Source organism: Agelaius phoeniceus, chromosome 2, assembly GCF_051311805.1.
Source record: "Agelaius phoeniceus isolate bAgePho1 chromosome 2, bAgePho1.hap1, whole genome shotgun sequence".
NCBI lineage: Eukaryota > Metazoa > Chordata > Aves > Passeriformes > Icteridae > Agelaius > Agelaius phoeniceus.
In genome coordinates, this window is record NC_135266.1 from 6,098,823 (window position 1) to 6,114,985 (window position 16,163).

At 42.3% G+C, this 16,163-nt stretch overlaps 1 protein-coding gene across 3 annotated transcripts in view; it reads left to right on the plus strand.

The window, feature by feature from the left end:
- Positions 1–16,163, plus strand: part of AGPAT3 (1-acylglycerol-3-phosphate O-acyltransferase 3) — an 89,016-nt gene that overhangs the window by 26,685 nt on the left and 46,168 nt on the right. For 2 of the 3 annotated variants that reach the window (XM_077171384.1, XM_054627907.2), the window contains exon 2: positions 12,239–12,359. The exons of the other annotated variant lie outside the window; for it this stretch is intronic. The gene's annotated coding sequence lies outside the window, so the exon portion shown is untranslated. The remainder of the gene's footprint in view (positions 1–12,238; positions 12,360–16,163) is intronic. 3 annotated transcript variants of the gene reach the window in all.

Consider the following 16,163-nt stretch of genomic DNA (forward strand, 5'->3'; position numbering starts at 1 on the left):
CCTCACACACCTGCTCCAAAAAGCTGGAATCCCCAGCATGGGTCTCATCTAAGACAGTTGTCACAAAGGAAAACCATTGTGATCAATGTCTTGGAATGGGCATAGTGGAACAGGGGAACAAAACTTTGTGCCGTGAGTGCTTGAGCACTGATGAATAAAAAGCAAGAGATGGATCCTGAATCTACTTAACCTGCCCTCCCCATGTTTTCATGCCTGTGCCTGCACATGTGTGTGCACACTCACCTTTTGTCCCTTTTGATTATCCTATACAGCATTTTTCCTCCAACCCTTTGGATCTTCCTCATTTCCAGGTTTGTGCCTCCTGTCCCCATGCTTGAGGAGCCCTCAAGGGCAGTGGGCTTCAGGGCATTGAGACACTTGGAGTGGTGTCTCTGCTTTGCTGGGCTGGGGAAGGGAAGGCAAATTTAGCAAAACCTCCTTTAGCTGTTGCCATCTCAAGAGAAGGAGTTGCTGAGGAAAGGCAGTGGTGCCTAGAGTTTTTAGGACTAGGATAACCATAATATATATTATATATATATGACAATATATACAATATATTCTATATTCCATATTCCATATAATATATATGATATGTATATTATATTATATATATAAAATGGATATATAATAGAATAGAATATAATATAATATATAATATATAATATATACCACCCAGGTGTCCCATATCCCAAGTGTGCCTATGGGGGATTTAGGCCAGGCTTATTTGGAAGGCAGTATAAAGCAATAGACCATGCTTCTGTGCTCAGCTTTGCCTTGGGAAAGGACATTTTGAAGCAGAATGGTACCAAATAAAGCTGAAAATAGTGGTGGTGTTCAGCAACGATGAGGAAGATGACAGTAGGCCGGGCAAATATTGAGGAAAGAACAGTGGCACAAGAGATTGGATGGAGGGGCCTCAGCAGAAGGCAAAGCTGATCACAAAGGATTGAGAGCTGCAGAAATGGTGGTTAACATCAAATATAAAAGTGCAAAGGGAGCTGCTTAGCCCTCTGTTTAGCTACTGCCTTTGATGCTGGCTGTGTCTGGGATTGGATGTGTTCTTGCTGCACTTCCCTTGTTGCTTTTTCCACCTTCTCCTAGCAGGGGCAGGTGCCAGAGGTCATGTTGCAGTCTTAATTCCTGTGAAAGAAGTTATTTTCGTCCCTTGTGTGCTCATGGCTGGTCCAGGGAGTGACCCCACCAGGTTTTTGTGTCCTTGGGAGCTTTGTGTTTGTGGCCTGTGTTGAGGAACCAGCTCAGATGTGGAGGGTGTCTGCTCAGAGGAGCACATCAGGGAGCTGAGAAGGATGTGTGAGCTGTAATTACAAATGGCTTATACCTGGCTGTGTGCTGGCTTTTCAGTGCACAGGTTGTATGTGGTCAGTTTGACACCCAAATACTAAAAAAATCTATAGAACAGCCAAGTTTGGGCATTAAGTAATAGAGGAAAAGTGAAGATTGCCAAGAGGCAAACTCCATTTCATTCACAGTGCAGGTTTCTGAACAAACTTCCCTTGACGTGCTTATTCTGGAATTTAATACATTTTGAAAAAGGGATTATCTCATTCACAAAAGATAGACAAACTGCCTCAGAATTTTCATGGGAACTAAATAGCTTTTAATCTAGGAACTAAGAATAAATTGGATGTGCTCCTTCTGCCACAGATGAACTTTCTTTGAACAAAACTAAATTTTGCTTAGTGTATGTTGTGTAGTATTTGTTTTTAATGATCAGTTGTTGTGTATGTAGTGTAGTATTTGTTTTTAATAATCAGAGGATAAAAAGCATCTGATTTCTCACTAAAGTTTTGCATGCTTCTGATTTTTTCTTTGGGGTGCTTTACAGTGATAAAGAAACTTTTTTTTTAATTAGTAGAGGAGGAGCACCAGTGAGAGAATTGCCTTTTTTGGTGAATTTTATGTTGCTATGACAAGAGGATCTTTGAATTCAAACTAGATATTTTCTGTCTTCAGTTTTCTGCAGAAGACTAAAATGAAATCACAGCTGCACGGGAAACATTTTAATCAGTAGGGAAAATATTTCACAACAAGATAGGGTTAGGTGGGTTTGTTCAGTTAAAAGCTTTCAGAACAGCTTGTTTTTAAATTAACCTGGAGTCATTCTGGCTTCCATAGTGCAACGGTTACTTAGTGCAAGGTCTTTGTAGACAAATATACAAAGGTCAGTGTGAGATTGAGGTAACTAGGGCATGTATGTTTTTAACTTCCAAAGTGTATTATTTTTTGAAGGTCCATAATTTTACCTCGTGGAAAATCTGTGACTTGGGTGATTTGCACTGCATGAAGGTAGCAATAACCTGCCACTGACCAAACCTATTTATCTGATATCAGTGAGTGTGCTGAGCATGGTTTCCTTCTCTGGGGTCAGAGAGCTGTCCATGTGCAGGTAATGCCAGTTGTAAAATAGCATTACCCACACATTGTGGTAAAGTACTTGAAGGGCACAGCTGAGTGATGGGACATGTCTGTCTCATAGGTAGGGGGTACCTGGAAGGAAAACAGATTTCTTCAAGGTCAGAGGAGTGAGAGGTTTCAAGTTAACACACAGAGGTTTGTATTGTCTTTGCCCACCCCATCCCAAATCCTGCTGTTTCAACGGGTGTGTTGAGAGCTCTAGCATAATGAAAATTCTAAAATAGCTGTGGCTGGATAACAGCTATCTTTCTAGAGCAGCAAATTAAAATTCTGTTAGCTTCAAAATGCAAGTTTTCTTCTCAGTTTTGTTAATGTAAGACCCTGTCTTAAACTATTTTCTTCTTTTTTGTGAAAGTTTACTGCAACTAGCAGAAGCTTCCTTGACACAGTTCTGCTTTTCCTGTTCATTTGACATATCACTTCCCACACAAATAAGCCACACCACACCTTTGATTAAGGGTATCTTGTCCTTGAAAATAAATCTTCAGCTAATTTGCATAAGATCAGAGGCACAAGGTTATTGGGATAAATATATTGGAGGTAGAGGGCCCAGAGTCTTCAGGGCAAGAAGGTAAAAGCTATAAGGGAAGAGGATAAGGAAGAAATTAGTCTTTTGTAGTTTGAGTGTTTGTTTGAGCTGAGCTGCTGCTGTTCCTGCTAACTTAAGAGTTTGTTGAAATATGGTGTGTCCTGGAGTTTGGGGTTGTGGTTTGTGCTGTTTTTAACAGGTAACTCACAAGGTGTCTTGAGGGGTTTTTGGGGGGGGGGGGGGGTTAGACAATTAGAAATACTTAAAAGTGGCAGTTTTAAAGCTTGAGTCTGAAGAGAGCATCTAATGAGAATGACAGATTATACTGAGGAGTTTGCTTTCTGTGGATGGGTTGGTTTGGTGTTTGGGTTGTTTTAAGCACTTCTTTGGAACCGAGGAAGCATTGTTCTGTGTTCTGTGTGCACCCTTAAGCTTGTGTGGTTGAATGGGTGCTGTGATGTACTTGTTGCAGTGCCCAGTAGCCAGGAGTCATAAAGCAGACATCCCAGGAGGGTGTATTTTATGGCAATGCTTCATCAGAGATTGTGCTTCTTTTAGAAAGACATAAAGGAATAAATATAGAACAACTCAGATGCTAAAAATAACCACTTGCATTGACGTCTACTTTTTATTTTTTTTTCCTTTACAAGAGACCTTTTGGATATTTAGCAAGATGCATCATATCTGCTCAGAATCCTTTTGGCTCTGGTGATGTCTTGAGGGACAGACAAGTCAGCTGATCTTAGAAAATAGCTTATCTTGGTTTGATTGAAGAGTGCAGTGTGGGAATAGAGCAGATGCTGAGGAAGAGACTTGATGTGGGTAATGGAATGAGAAGTTGGTTTAATTACTGCAGCTGTAGATGCTGGGCATTTATGATCTCAAAGATCAGAAGACTGCTCAGCTCTTGTGTTTATGGGGAAAAAAAAAGGATACTAAATATTTCAGTCAAACCCTGAGATATGTAATGGATCTCACTGGAAAGATGGTCCCTTGATAGGAAAGCTGCTTTCACTGAATGGCTTCAGCTACAGTCTGGGATATAGTAATTCTGGCATCCTTTTAACTGTGAGATGAGGGAATGAATAATCTTCCACAAGGTTTCTAGTCCTAGAAGCTGAGATTTTCATAGCAGGAGGATGACTTGAAGTGGATTTTCAAGTCATTCTCAATTTGCAGATGAGCTGTGGACATGATTCCTTGCACATACCTGGCCACTTGATTCTGTTCCAAATAGGGAACTTTGATCTGTAGTGTGAGAGTGAGCTGGTGAATCAGTTAACACACTTGTAAATCAGTTTAAGATTAGATTATTACTTCAGTGCCCTTTGAAATGTATGAATTCAGTGCCAGGCTCCTGTATTTACAAACTGTGCAGACATTTCAGTATCCAGAAACCCCGAGATCAGCCCAAGCTCAGCCCCACACCCTGGTGCTGCCAGGGGTGGGTGCTGTGGTGCAGGGGGGATGAGGCCTCAGGCCTTTTGGGCATCTCACAGCTTGTGCAGCATCAGACAGATGCTGCTTTCTGGGGGTTGGAGCAGCCCATTCCTGCAGCCCATTCCAGGGCCACAATGTGCTCATCCAAACCCTTCCTCCATGGCTGAGCTGGGGGCACATCCCTCTGCCAGCACAGGGGGGCTGCTGTGCCTGCTTCTGCCTTTGAACTTGAGAACAGGGCAGATGTAAACTGCACTTTAGACATAAAAATAGCCAGCACCTGCTTCAGTCAGGCTGGGCTGGGCTGGGCTGGGGCCCGTGCCAGCCCTGGCTGGCCAGGCAGAGGGGTCTGGTGAGGATTTCTCTGCCTCTCACAGGTGGAGCAGTGTGGCCATGGGGAGGAGCGTGGCCAGACCCTTGGCAGGGCCTGCAAGGTTAATAAAACACCCATGCCCTGTCAGCCTTTGATCACAAGGATTTTTGTCTCCTCAGCCACGTGCTCTTCTTGGTTTCTTCCCCCCTCTCCCTGTTTTAAACCAAATTTACTCTTTTGTTGTGTTTGACCAAGGAAGGGCAGTGTAAAGAGAATGCTTCCTCCTAGGAATTAATTACATTGTTATTTTAGATTGCAAGCCTCATCAGGCTTCTGGAAATCTATTTTTATTTATGTATATTTCTGGTTAATTAAAAATGCTATTAAGATGGTATTAAAAAAACTTTCCTTGTGTAAACAGGGGGAAAAAAAATGATTGAAAACTCCTGTGTACAGAAGATGAGCTAGGCCTTCTCCACCTCCACTGTTAGCTCTATTGAAGATTGTTACTTTGAATTTTTTATTGTTACTTTATTGTTAGACACTGTTCCCTGCTATGAGTATGAATATCTGTAGTATGAGTATGCAGATGTATAATATTTCTGAGACCCTGAAGAGATGATGCATTGAAAATTATCATCTCAGTCACTATGAAATTACTTCACCCATAACAAAGAATAACATTATATTTCTCAGGATAGAGGTGTATTAAACTGTTTTTCCTATGTTTTGTCCTGGAATGAGATATGAAATCAAATGCAGCTTGTTTCACTGTTGGCTCTCCAGATCTTACCTGCAGCAGTTCAGAATTTTAAAGGTTTCTTTAAAAGACTTTTACCTTCTTAATGTAGAATGCTAAGGACAGGAACTTCATTAGTTTAAGTGCTTTATAATAGATTTTATATCTAAAGTGCACTTCATTAAAGTTCTTAACTAGATTGCCATTCTAGAGCCTTTTAATTTCACTCGAACTTGAATTAGGAATAGTGAATAAACAAATATTGGTAGTTAGTTCATTCCAACCAGGGGGAGTAAAGTAACTCCTGAGGAGGAGGAGGAGGAGGAGGATCCCTGAGCTTCACACAGGTTTGTGCCCAGTGAGTGTCTCCTGGATGATGTCCAGGGTGGGGTGGATGCAGTGAGGCAGAGCAGGGACAGTGCTGGGGGATATTTTTAGCCAAGCCTGCTTGACTTGTGACCCTGGTGACAGCCTCTTGCTAAAGGGGGCTGAAGGTAGCCTGGGAGAGGGTGTGGGTGAGCTCAAGGTGATGTGAGTCTGGCATGCTGGCATGTACAGGTGGCTGAGAGTTTTAATCCTGATGTCGCTGACGCGTCACCTACAGATTTTCATTTTGGAACCTTGCAGATTCAAAGCTGGTAAAGGAAAGGTATTTCTGCCAAAGATTCCCTGCAGTTCTCAAATCCCATGAGACAGCTCCTTCCTGTTACCTTTGCCTGGGAGTTCCTAAGGAAATGATTAATTTGGAGTAACTGGAAAGTCTGCTTGTGGAAGATCAGAGCATGAAAGTTAATGATCAATTGCTTCTTGTTACTGGGTGATTATGAAGACTTGTATTTAGGATTTTTTTTCCTCCTGACTGAAGTCCACTTAAACCCTACAGCTCTAAAATCAGCCTATAAATCTATTGCACACCAAAGAAAACATCACAGCATTAGGAGAAAAGCTGATGCAGCACCTGGGGGCAGTCCAGGGACCCTCAGCCCCAGGGTTTGAGGGAGGGCACAAAATGAAGCAGGGGACCACTGCAATGAAAGGGATGTGCTGCTCAGCCAGAGGAAATGATGAGGAAGGATGGAAGTCAGAGGAAGGATGTTTGCAACAGATATTTTGTTTGTTTGTTTGTTATTTAAGGAAAAGTGAAAGAGGAGGGGAAATGAGCAAGTTAAGCTTGTCCCTTACTCTGCAGATCACTCCTGTGTCTGTGTCCCACACTCAGGCCTCTCTCAGTAGTATTTCAATGCTGATTACAGCACCTCTCCTTGTTTCTATGCATAGCTTTACATAGCTCTGTGTTCTGCTGTTGCCATAAACATTTTCTATAATGGGCTTATTCTAGGCAAGAGAGTATTCCAGTGTTTAAAAGAAAAAAGCAAATCTTAGGATTACTCTGAAAGTGACAGACTTACATTATATATTGCAGTAAGAAAAAAAAAAGTGTACAATTAGTGGTCATTTAAGAAAATAATTTAGGTACTTTCTCAGAGCCTATTTCTTCCCAGAAGTCAATTTAGGCAACACTTATGGCTGAGTTTGCATCAACATTCAAGATTTATTCACTATTTAAATTTCATTAATAAACCCATGTAAACCCCCAAGCATTCCCAAACACAAGGAAATGCAGAAACCTTGGCTAAGCCTGCTCAAATTCCCCTCTTACACTTACTCTCTTATGCTGTTTGTCATGTAGGCCTTTAATCAGGAATAAGTCATGGGAAAACCTCAGAGGTAACCAGGCTGCAAGAATTTACTCCTGGGACTAAAGCTGTCTGGACTGAAACTGGGATTAGATTTCCCAGGACAGGGCACACTTCACTTGGTTCAAAGATGTTCTGCCCTGGTTGCTTAGGGCAGCTGTGTGATTCCCAGCTTCATTTGCACATGGCCTTGGTTTCCTGTCCTGTATTTGAAATTCTGTCCCATTTGAAGCTCAGCGTGAGATGAAAGTTTCCAGAACTGTAGTGCTCTTACTTACCCTGATTCTGGGCTCTAGCAACAGCAGAATTACAGCCTCCCTCACCAAGAATAATTCAGCCTCTCCAAGTTGGACCAGAGTTGCATCAAACCTGCTGCAGTGACCTCAGGCATCACCTCCTCCAGGTGTTCCCAACCACTGCAGAAAGAACCATGGGCAGCTGCCTCACCCTTGCAGTTCACAGCTGGAAAATAAAAAATGAATGATGATAAGAACCCTCCTTCATCAGGGGGTTATAGTGGCACTCTGTGCTGTGGATTGGAGCAGCTGAGGTCGGTGCTGTGGAGCAGTGATCCCTGGCAGAAGGCTGGGATGGACAAGAGAGGGCAGTAATGTTTTAGGCTGCCACAGCTGAACCTGCTCCAGGATGTTTTTCCATCAGAGCAGTGGCTCCACATGGTTAGGGACAGAGTTAGGTGGAACTGATGGCTGCTGGAGCTCAGGTTCTCCTGATGAGTGAACACAGAACTTTGTGGAATTATGAGGTCACAGATACATTCACCCATTTCAGTCTTGCTTGTCTTGCCTTTGAGAGAAGCTGAAAACTGAAGGCTTTTGTTGCAAGTTACAATGGGAAATGAATAGCTTTGTTTGCTGAAGAAGTCTAATTTCCATCTTGGAAAGGAGAGAATTTGTCTTTCATTGGTCCATCTAGGTCAGTAGTCTGGCTTATAATGGATTTCCCTACCAAAGGATTTACAGTCAACACAGTGGCTGGTATTTGCTCTGTCCCTTCTGTGTCATTCAGGATTCCAGTTCTCTTTTCTCCCTACTTACACCACCTCTGACAGCTGTGGCAAGAAGGTTCAAAGGTCAGTTTTGGATTATGAGGGGGGAAACCACTTCTGATTATTTGTTGTACACCCATCATAACTTACTGACAACCTCTCTGGTTTTCCTGCTGTGAGTGAAGACTTTTTTTTCTGAAAGCACCTTCAATAATTTCCAGTTATTGAAGTCAATAATTTCCAGTTATCTTTAGGGCAGTGTTTTGTTTTTAGAGGCTAATGCTCATAGTTGTAGGATGGTAGCAGGAAGGAATTTCTTGAAGTCATCCTGTCAGTGATGGATGATTCCATAAGACATTGAAAGAGGGGCATGCCATGAAATCAGCTTTTCTATCTAGGGAGAAATTCAGCTTGTGATTAGAAATACATTATCATTTCTCCCCCTTTTCTCCCTGACATTAGTCCATCAATATCAGGTTATTATATAGAAGATGACCTTTAGAGAGGGAACCAAGCTGGGGAACCAGGGGAACCAAGGATTTAAAGATATTGATGCTTCCTATAGTGAGGAAGAAAGCTGACCAGAAAATACTTTCAGTAGTTTTAATAAATTATTTAAGATTAAGGGAAGAATGGGTGGAGGAAATAGAAAGGAATGAAATGTTCTCCTTGTGAGATGATGCTGAAGATAAGAGTGAGTTGTGAATGGCCACTTTAGAGTCTTGTATGCCTTGGTTGTTGGAGCACTGAGAATATTTTCAAAGCTGTGGTATCACAAAGTACCTAATGGAAACATGGGTTTGAAGGTTATATTGAATTCAGTACAAGGTACTGTGCAAGAAAGAAACTGTGTGTTTAAGTGCATGCACATTTATATTTAATTGCAGTACTTTTGAAATGGAAAAATACTTGTGTGTGTATGCTTGAATGTGACTCTCATCCTCAATGTACTGCCTAAATCTGTTTGTTCCATTTTAGAAGACATCAGAAAAGCAATTTGATACAGCTTGCAGTGCTCAGTACATGGTGTTTTTTGTATCTCTCAATACATTTTTTTTCCAAGTGAGAAAGGTGAGGATTCTTCTCAAGTGGGAAGAGCTTCTCTCTCATTCTTTGGGGCTCAGGTACCTCTTGGCCAGCAGCAGTACAATAAACAGTGCCAGATCAAAGCTTGCTTTCAGATCCTGTTCTCTTGCATAACACTGCTCTGCTTCAGTCTTGAACCAGAAATTATTCTCTTACCAGCTGCACTCTTTAATTCTGGGAACTTTGACCTCGGTTTTATCAGTTCAACTAAAATGTCTGTATGAGAGCTGCTGTACACAGCCACTGAAAAAAGGCAAAGATCCTTTTGATAGCCCGTGGAGGAAGTTCTCAAGAATTGCTCCAGGACTAGAGAATGTGCTTGTTCCAAGGAGCAGCTCAACTTGTGTTGTGTTGGTTTTAGGGATCCCTTTGTTGTGGGATAATGGGAGGCAGGATGAGATACTGCTCCTGACTTGCTGAACTTTTTTAATGAACACTTTTTATTGCCTTAGTTGCATGTGTGGATTTTAATGAAAACAAAATGGCTAATGTTGTTATTTTAAATGTAACAGTATTTGTTGTATAGCTGTGCAGGAATGTTATGGTAATTTTTTATGCTTTAGCCTATAATCTAGCTTCCCCCCAGCCCTGTAATTCACAGCATCACCTTCCCCACCAGCACTGACAGCTGAATCACCTGCTTTTGGTGATACTTTCATAGACCCTTTGATGAATATATAGATGGAACAGCTACAAAGCCAGTTAGAGCTAAAGAAAGCTGGTAATGTCATAATAGGGCTTCCTTAAGCATGTAGGTTTATTGTCCCCAAAAACTTCTCCCAGAGATTTGCTGTTCTCAACAGTTCAAGCCTGAACTTACCCTTGCCCAGCTGTTTGTGCTGGCTCCAGCAGCCTTTTTTGCCTCAAGTGGTTGATTTCCCTTCCCAGTGGTTGCCTTTACCATCTTATGAGGAGCAATTGCATCCCAGTCCTGTGGCTCCTGTGGTTCTTCATGGCTGTGGTGCCTGTGGTGTTAACACCTCAATGCACTTCATGTTCAGATTGCCTCCCAGCTTTGTCACCAGCTGCCAAAATTACTCTTTTTTTTTGTATGCAAGCCATTAATCTGTTAAAAATGAACCAGAAGATTGATTGCCAGGGTTTGTCTTTTCATCAGTTACTTCCAAGAAGCCTTTTCACAGAAGATTTTTCTTTCTGCGCTATCAAGCAGCATCTCTTTTGGGCAGAATCTACTGCTGTCACAATTCCTCTGTCTCCAAGTTTACACTTTTAGTGTGATACCACATGGAAAAGTATGTTTGTTGCATATCCAGATAGCTGAGACTTACTTGTATTTATTTTAAACACACTCCCAATAACCAACCTGTCTTCTTATGATCTCCTGGTAGCTTCACGTTCTGATTCTTCTTTGTCAGTCTTTGCTGAAATCTCATGTGCTGTTGGTGAGTTCTGTAGCCTTTCTTACATGTGGCAAGTCAAACTGGTTTGTGAAAGTACTGGCACTAAAATCTTGGAATAAATCTGCATCTTCTGCATTTTTAGAGATTTAAGTGTAGTTGACTCTTAATTGAATGAGCAGTTGCATGTGTTGGTTTTGTTGAAGGATTTAGAAAGCAGAAAATTGCAAAAAGCACTGTGTGTTTTTCAAATATTTGCCTGGTCATGTTTTCCTTCTCTTTAGTGGCAGTGGTGAGAGGTGATGCCCTTCCAAAAGCCAGGAAATGTTTTCTGACATAAAACTGGCCTTGGACAATGTCCCAGCCTGGATGGATGGCATCAACTGTCTGCAGAACAAAAGCTGAGCTGGGTGGGTAGGAGTGTCCAGGGTAGCTGGTGTTTCCTGGCACAGTTTGATTTCTAGAACACAGTTTTATCTGAAGTGGGTTGGAATTGAGCAGTTTTCCAGTGGCATCATGGCCAGGGTCAGTATGTGCAGTATGAACCCACCTGCCTGGTCCCTATTTCTGTTCCTCTGCTAACACTGGCACAGAATTCTTTAAGTGTCTGAGTGTTTCATCACTGGTTACATCCTGTGGCAGGTACCTGCTGGGTGTCCTAATCAAACATTTATATTTGCAGACTCTGCATCCTGCTTAAAGTAAGTTATAAATGAAGTGATCCGAGTGAGAGGAGCACTCTTTGTTCTAACAACTTGCTAGAGGAGTGGTGGGTTATAGAAATGCTTTGTGTTGGCTTTTGTGATACATTCATTTGCTGGGCACACATTTAGAGAATGTTTTTCCCTTTTTTTTAAAGGAAAAAGGTGTTTGCAGTCTGGAAAATCTGAGTGTCTTCAGGGCTTTTCTCATTTTTGAAGTTTGGGTTGTAGATTTCTACATGAAACTTTCATGGTGTGAGGCTTGTGAAATTAGATAACATGCTTTAAACAAGCCACCTCTGGGTAAAGTACATCTCTAATTACTGAGACTAAATTATGTGGAAAGTGAGCTTGTGTCTGAAGTAAATCTCCAGTTCAGTAATCTAAAATTAAATAATGATTAGCTTAATTGCTTGAGGATCATAAAAAACACTCTTAATAAAATATAGGGATTAATTGTGTGTTCTCAGAGCAGATAATTGCTTCTGCTTCATTTTCAGTAACTTCTCTCAAGACAGGGTTTGGAGGTAAGAGAAATAAAATAACCTTTTGTTATGCTGATTAGTAAAGCCAGGAAAAGTAGGCTAGTTCTTATGTATGCAAGCCCTTGCTCCTGTCTGCAAAGAAGCTGCAATTTCACTATTAGTGGCAAATTTAGAGCACTTGCTTTTAATTTCATAGCTATGTGCCAGTTAGTCCCTCTGAAAGCAATAGCAGCTGGTACCTGTGGAGCTGAGTGTAGTAATGTAGATGTGAAGAAGGATCAAGTAGGGTTTTTTTCCTTCAGAGAAAGGAAAAAGACTCATGATTTTACTAAGAAGGGTTTGGGTTATTCATTACCTGGGTTGTCAGCTGCTTGTTTGCATTGCGTTTTGCTTCTAAACAAAATATTTTTTACCTTCATTCACTGGAGAATGTCTTTTTTGCTTATAGGCAAATGAGAAAGCAAATCTCTTGAGACATAAGCAGTGGTACTTCCCTGGAGGGAGGAGATGGGGATTCTCCTGTTGCTCTGAGAGTTGCCAGGTGCCAGAAGTGGTCCCCAGTGGTGGTGGTAAGAAAGAAATCTTCCCCCACGTTTCTGTGTTTGTGTTTTGTCTGTAGCAATATGATTTTTGGGGGTGGGGGGAAATGGGTGTGCAAATCCTGTTCTTCTCATAGAGCTGCATGAACTGCTGGGAGGGGTGTCAGATGTCTCCCACTCTGGAGAATTTTAGTTTAGGAATGAAATCAGCACTTGAGCTTGTGGCTGCTGCTGTCTCATGTGTGCTGAAACAGCTGGTGATCATTGCAGCAGAGATTTAACCACAAATAAACCTCCCAGGGACTCTAGAAATACTTATCTGTCTCCTCCTTCCTTAAATGTAGAAAAAGGGGAACTGTGTCCTTACAGTGCTTGAAGGACCTCCTTGATGGGGTTCATAGAGATCTCATCAATGCTGGCTGGGTTCATCCTAGGCTGTCTTTAATCTGAACATCTTGAAATTTTATCCAATAACTGGCTATGAAAATGTTAAGTATCTCTGCAAGCTTCCTACTTTTTGTCTTTTTTTGTAGTCTGTCCTACAAACAGTGACAGGGAAAGTGGAAAGCTGCTGAGACCCTGCTGACACAGCAGCAGAGCAGTTTTTTTTCAGGACAAAATCTTAAAACCTGTGGTTACTGTCAGATGTTGACATTTTAATGGTGATCTCTGATACCCTGCCCCCTTCAGGGGCTATTAGTGGATTTTTTTGGTAAGAAAATAACTTAATCTTGGTGATTTGGAAAGATTTGAATTACTGCTTTGGTGTTCTGTCACCTTTAGAGGTCTATTGTAGGACGAGTAGTCTCCCTAAAAATGGTAATTTCTGTGAGATATTTCTCAAGGCTGTGTTTCATAAAGCAGCACATTCTGGAACAGCCACAATCTGTGTTCAGGGCATTTACTGACCCTGTGCAAAGTTACATCCCTTTAAGATGTACATTTTCCTGCTGTAGAGGAAGTGAACGCATTGATCCCAGCTCATTAGGTGGGCAAATAGACACTTCCTGCAAGCCCAAAATATCCTTGGGTCAAAAATTTTACCCCCAAAAATTAGCTACTGCAGCTGAACCTGGCTGACTGCCTGCAGCTTTGGTGTGTGGAGGGACACCCAGTAGTTGATTTATTAAAGTAGCCTTGTCCCAGTGTCATGGTGACCAGCTGCTTTCAAAACTGGCTGTGTAAAATGTTTTTGCCTGTTCTTGTCCACACTGGTGTAGGAGCAATGCCCCAGAAACCCAAGAAAGCTCTTTTTTTTATCTGATTGCTGGATTTTGTAGGATACTTTTCAACTTACATGGCTGCAATCTTTGCTTTTCTTCTTTGTGTGTAAGGCTTGAAAAGGCCATTGATGAGTGACTGAGAAGCTAAAATATGCTGGGGTGGGGAGGGAGCAAGATTTTGGATTGTGACAGCTCTAGAATTCTCAAGCTGTGCTTCTGTTCAGAGAAGAGAAAATCTGAGTTTCTCATACCCAGCCCTGCAGGGTGCCAGGTCTGTTACCTGTGCCCTTGTGTGGTCCTGTTTGGGTGTCTTGTTTTGGGTCACTAGAACCCAAAACAAGGAATAATCTGGAAATCAAATGTTCTGGGTGAAGTGAATGGCCATGCTGGAAGGTGCATGGATTGAATAAGCCCCTGAATAATCCCTTCAGCCTTCTCTTTCTTGATTGTCACCCAGATGATGAGAGGGCTGGAACACCTCCACTGTGAGGAAAGGTTGAGAGAATTGGGATTGCTCAGTCTGGAAAAGAGAAGGTGACCTTATTGTGGCCTTGCAGTGCCTAAAGAGAGCTGGAAAGAGAAAGAAAGATGGAGAGAAACTATTTACAAGGAGCCTAGAGTGACAGGACAGGAGGGAATGGCTTCAAACTGAGAGGCAGCAGGGTTAGAGCAGATATTGGGAAGAAATTCTTCCCTGTGAGGGTGGTGAGGCCCTGGCACAGGCTGCCCAGAGAAGTTGTGAATGTCCCATCCCTGAAAGTGTTCAAGGCCAGGTTGGATGGGGCTCTGAGCAACCTGGGATAGAGGCAGGAGTCCCTGCCCATGGCAGGGGGGTTGGAACTGGATGATCTTTAAGGTCACTTCCAGCCCAAACCATCCTGTGATTCTGTGATCTGTCACCTGCTGCTGCTGTCCTTATTGTGGGTCTTACTGGGGGGGATTTGTCTCTCTGGCTTGTCAAGTTTATAATTTGTAGAAATTTCTGGAAAAGTCAATTTTTATAAAAGCCTAGTTGAGACCACAAAGAGGAAAAACAAAGTAATCTTTGGATTCATCAGGCTCGACCTGAGAGCAGCTCACAAAAGCAGTCATGACAGTCACAGTTTCAAGAGTTTCTACAGTTCAAGCAAGGTGAAATGTAAAGTGTATTGGAAGACCAGTTACAGTCCCTGTTTTCATATTTAATTAACCAGTGTGGAGGCTGTGGTGAGGTTTCCAAGCCTGTAAGACAGGCCTCTCCACTGGCAGAGTGATGCTCTGAAAAGCTGCTCCCAGAGGTGTGATCCCTGCTGTTAGTCTGGTGTGCTCTGGTTTTTAGGCAGTCTGCACAACTTGCAGAAGGAATGTTCTCTCCTATCTGTTTCTAATAAATAGGCACTGAGTTGTTGCACCTTTTACTTGGAGGAAGGGAGCATGAGAGTGGTTTTTTTTTTTTTTTCTGTAACACTCACTTTTACTCTTCAAAAACTGCACCCCATTAAGTTTGAGCCTCTTTCCTAAGGAAAACCAGCCTTGCTGAACAATTCTGGATATTTTTATGGCTGGAACCCGGCACTGTTCAGCCCTGCCAGGGTGGTCACTGCTCTGGGCCAGCACAGGATCCACTTCCAGCTGGGGATATCTGCTGGTGGAACTCCAGGACTGAACTTCATCTCCTGGGGATGTTTATTTTGAGAAGAAAAAAGTAATCCAAACTGAAAGTGCTTTCTTAGAAGCCATAATGGCATTTACTCTTTCATAATTGTTTTGAAAATGTCAAAAATGCACAATGGAAGTTGTGAAGGCCTCACATTCAGGACCTTTGGCAGTACTTTCCAAAGCAGCAGAAAGCACAGTTTTAAATACAAATACTGTCACAGGAAGTGCTTCAGGACAATATTACTGTGCCTTTGCAGCAAGGCCACTTCTGATTCAAGGCTTCATTTGCCCAATCTCTGCACCTGTGTCTCCCTCTGGAAAGAGCCCCCCTTTTCTCCTTGGTTGTGGTGTTCAAGTTTTGTTGTAGTTGAGATGGAGACATTACAAAGCAACACACTCCATTTTCAGAAGGCTTCAAACCTTTTTTTATTATAGCATGCATGCTTTTTATACATTCTTACAAAACTCCTAAGTTTACACTTTACTCATTGGTCACGAGAGACAAACAAAGTGCTTATTGGAATAGGCAGTTGCAGGTTTCTCTTATTTATCCTTCTTGGTTTCTATGTCAATGCCCTTGGTAGAAAATTCTTTCAGGGGTAAACATGGATCCTCTTATCAAACTTCTCTGGCTCACAGAAGTCGCTGTAAAACCTCTTCCACAAAGTTTAATGGGATAAGTGATGCACAAGAGTCAGTCACCCTGAGACTGAGGAGTTAAAGATTGCACAGCCAAATTGTGATTGCAGAGGGCTGATAAGGGGCACCCTCCAAAGGCTGAACAAGCCCCCTCCTGTGGGATGTATGAGAAGGGCAGAGGGAAGAGGCTCAGGGCAGTGTGAGCTGGTGATGGGGCTGCTGGGCCCTTGAGGCACTGCAGGACCTGGCTGTGCTGGGGCATTTTGCAGGTCACTTTTGATGCTCTTTGCCATGGCTTTGTGAGCTTTCAACTTGTTTAGTTCAAAGTCATCTG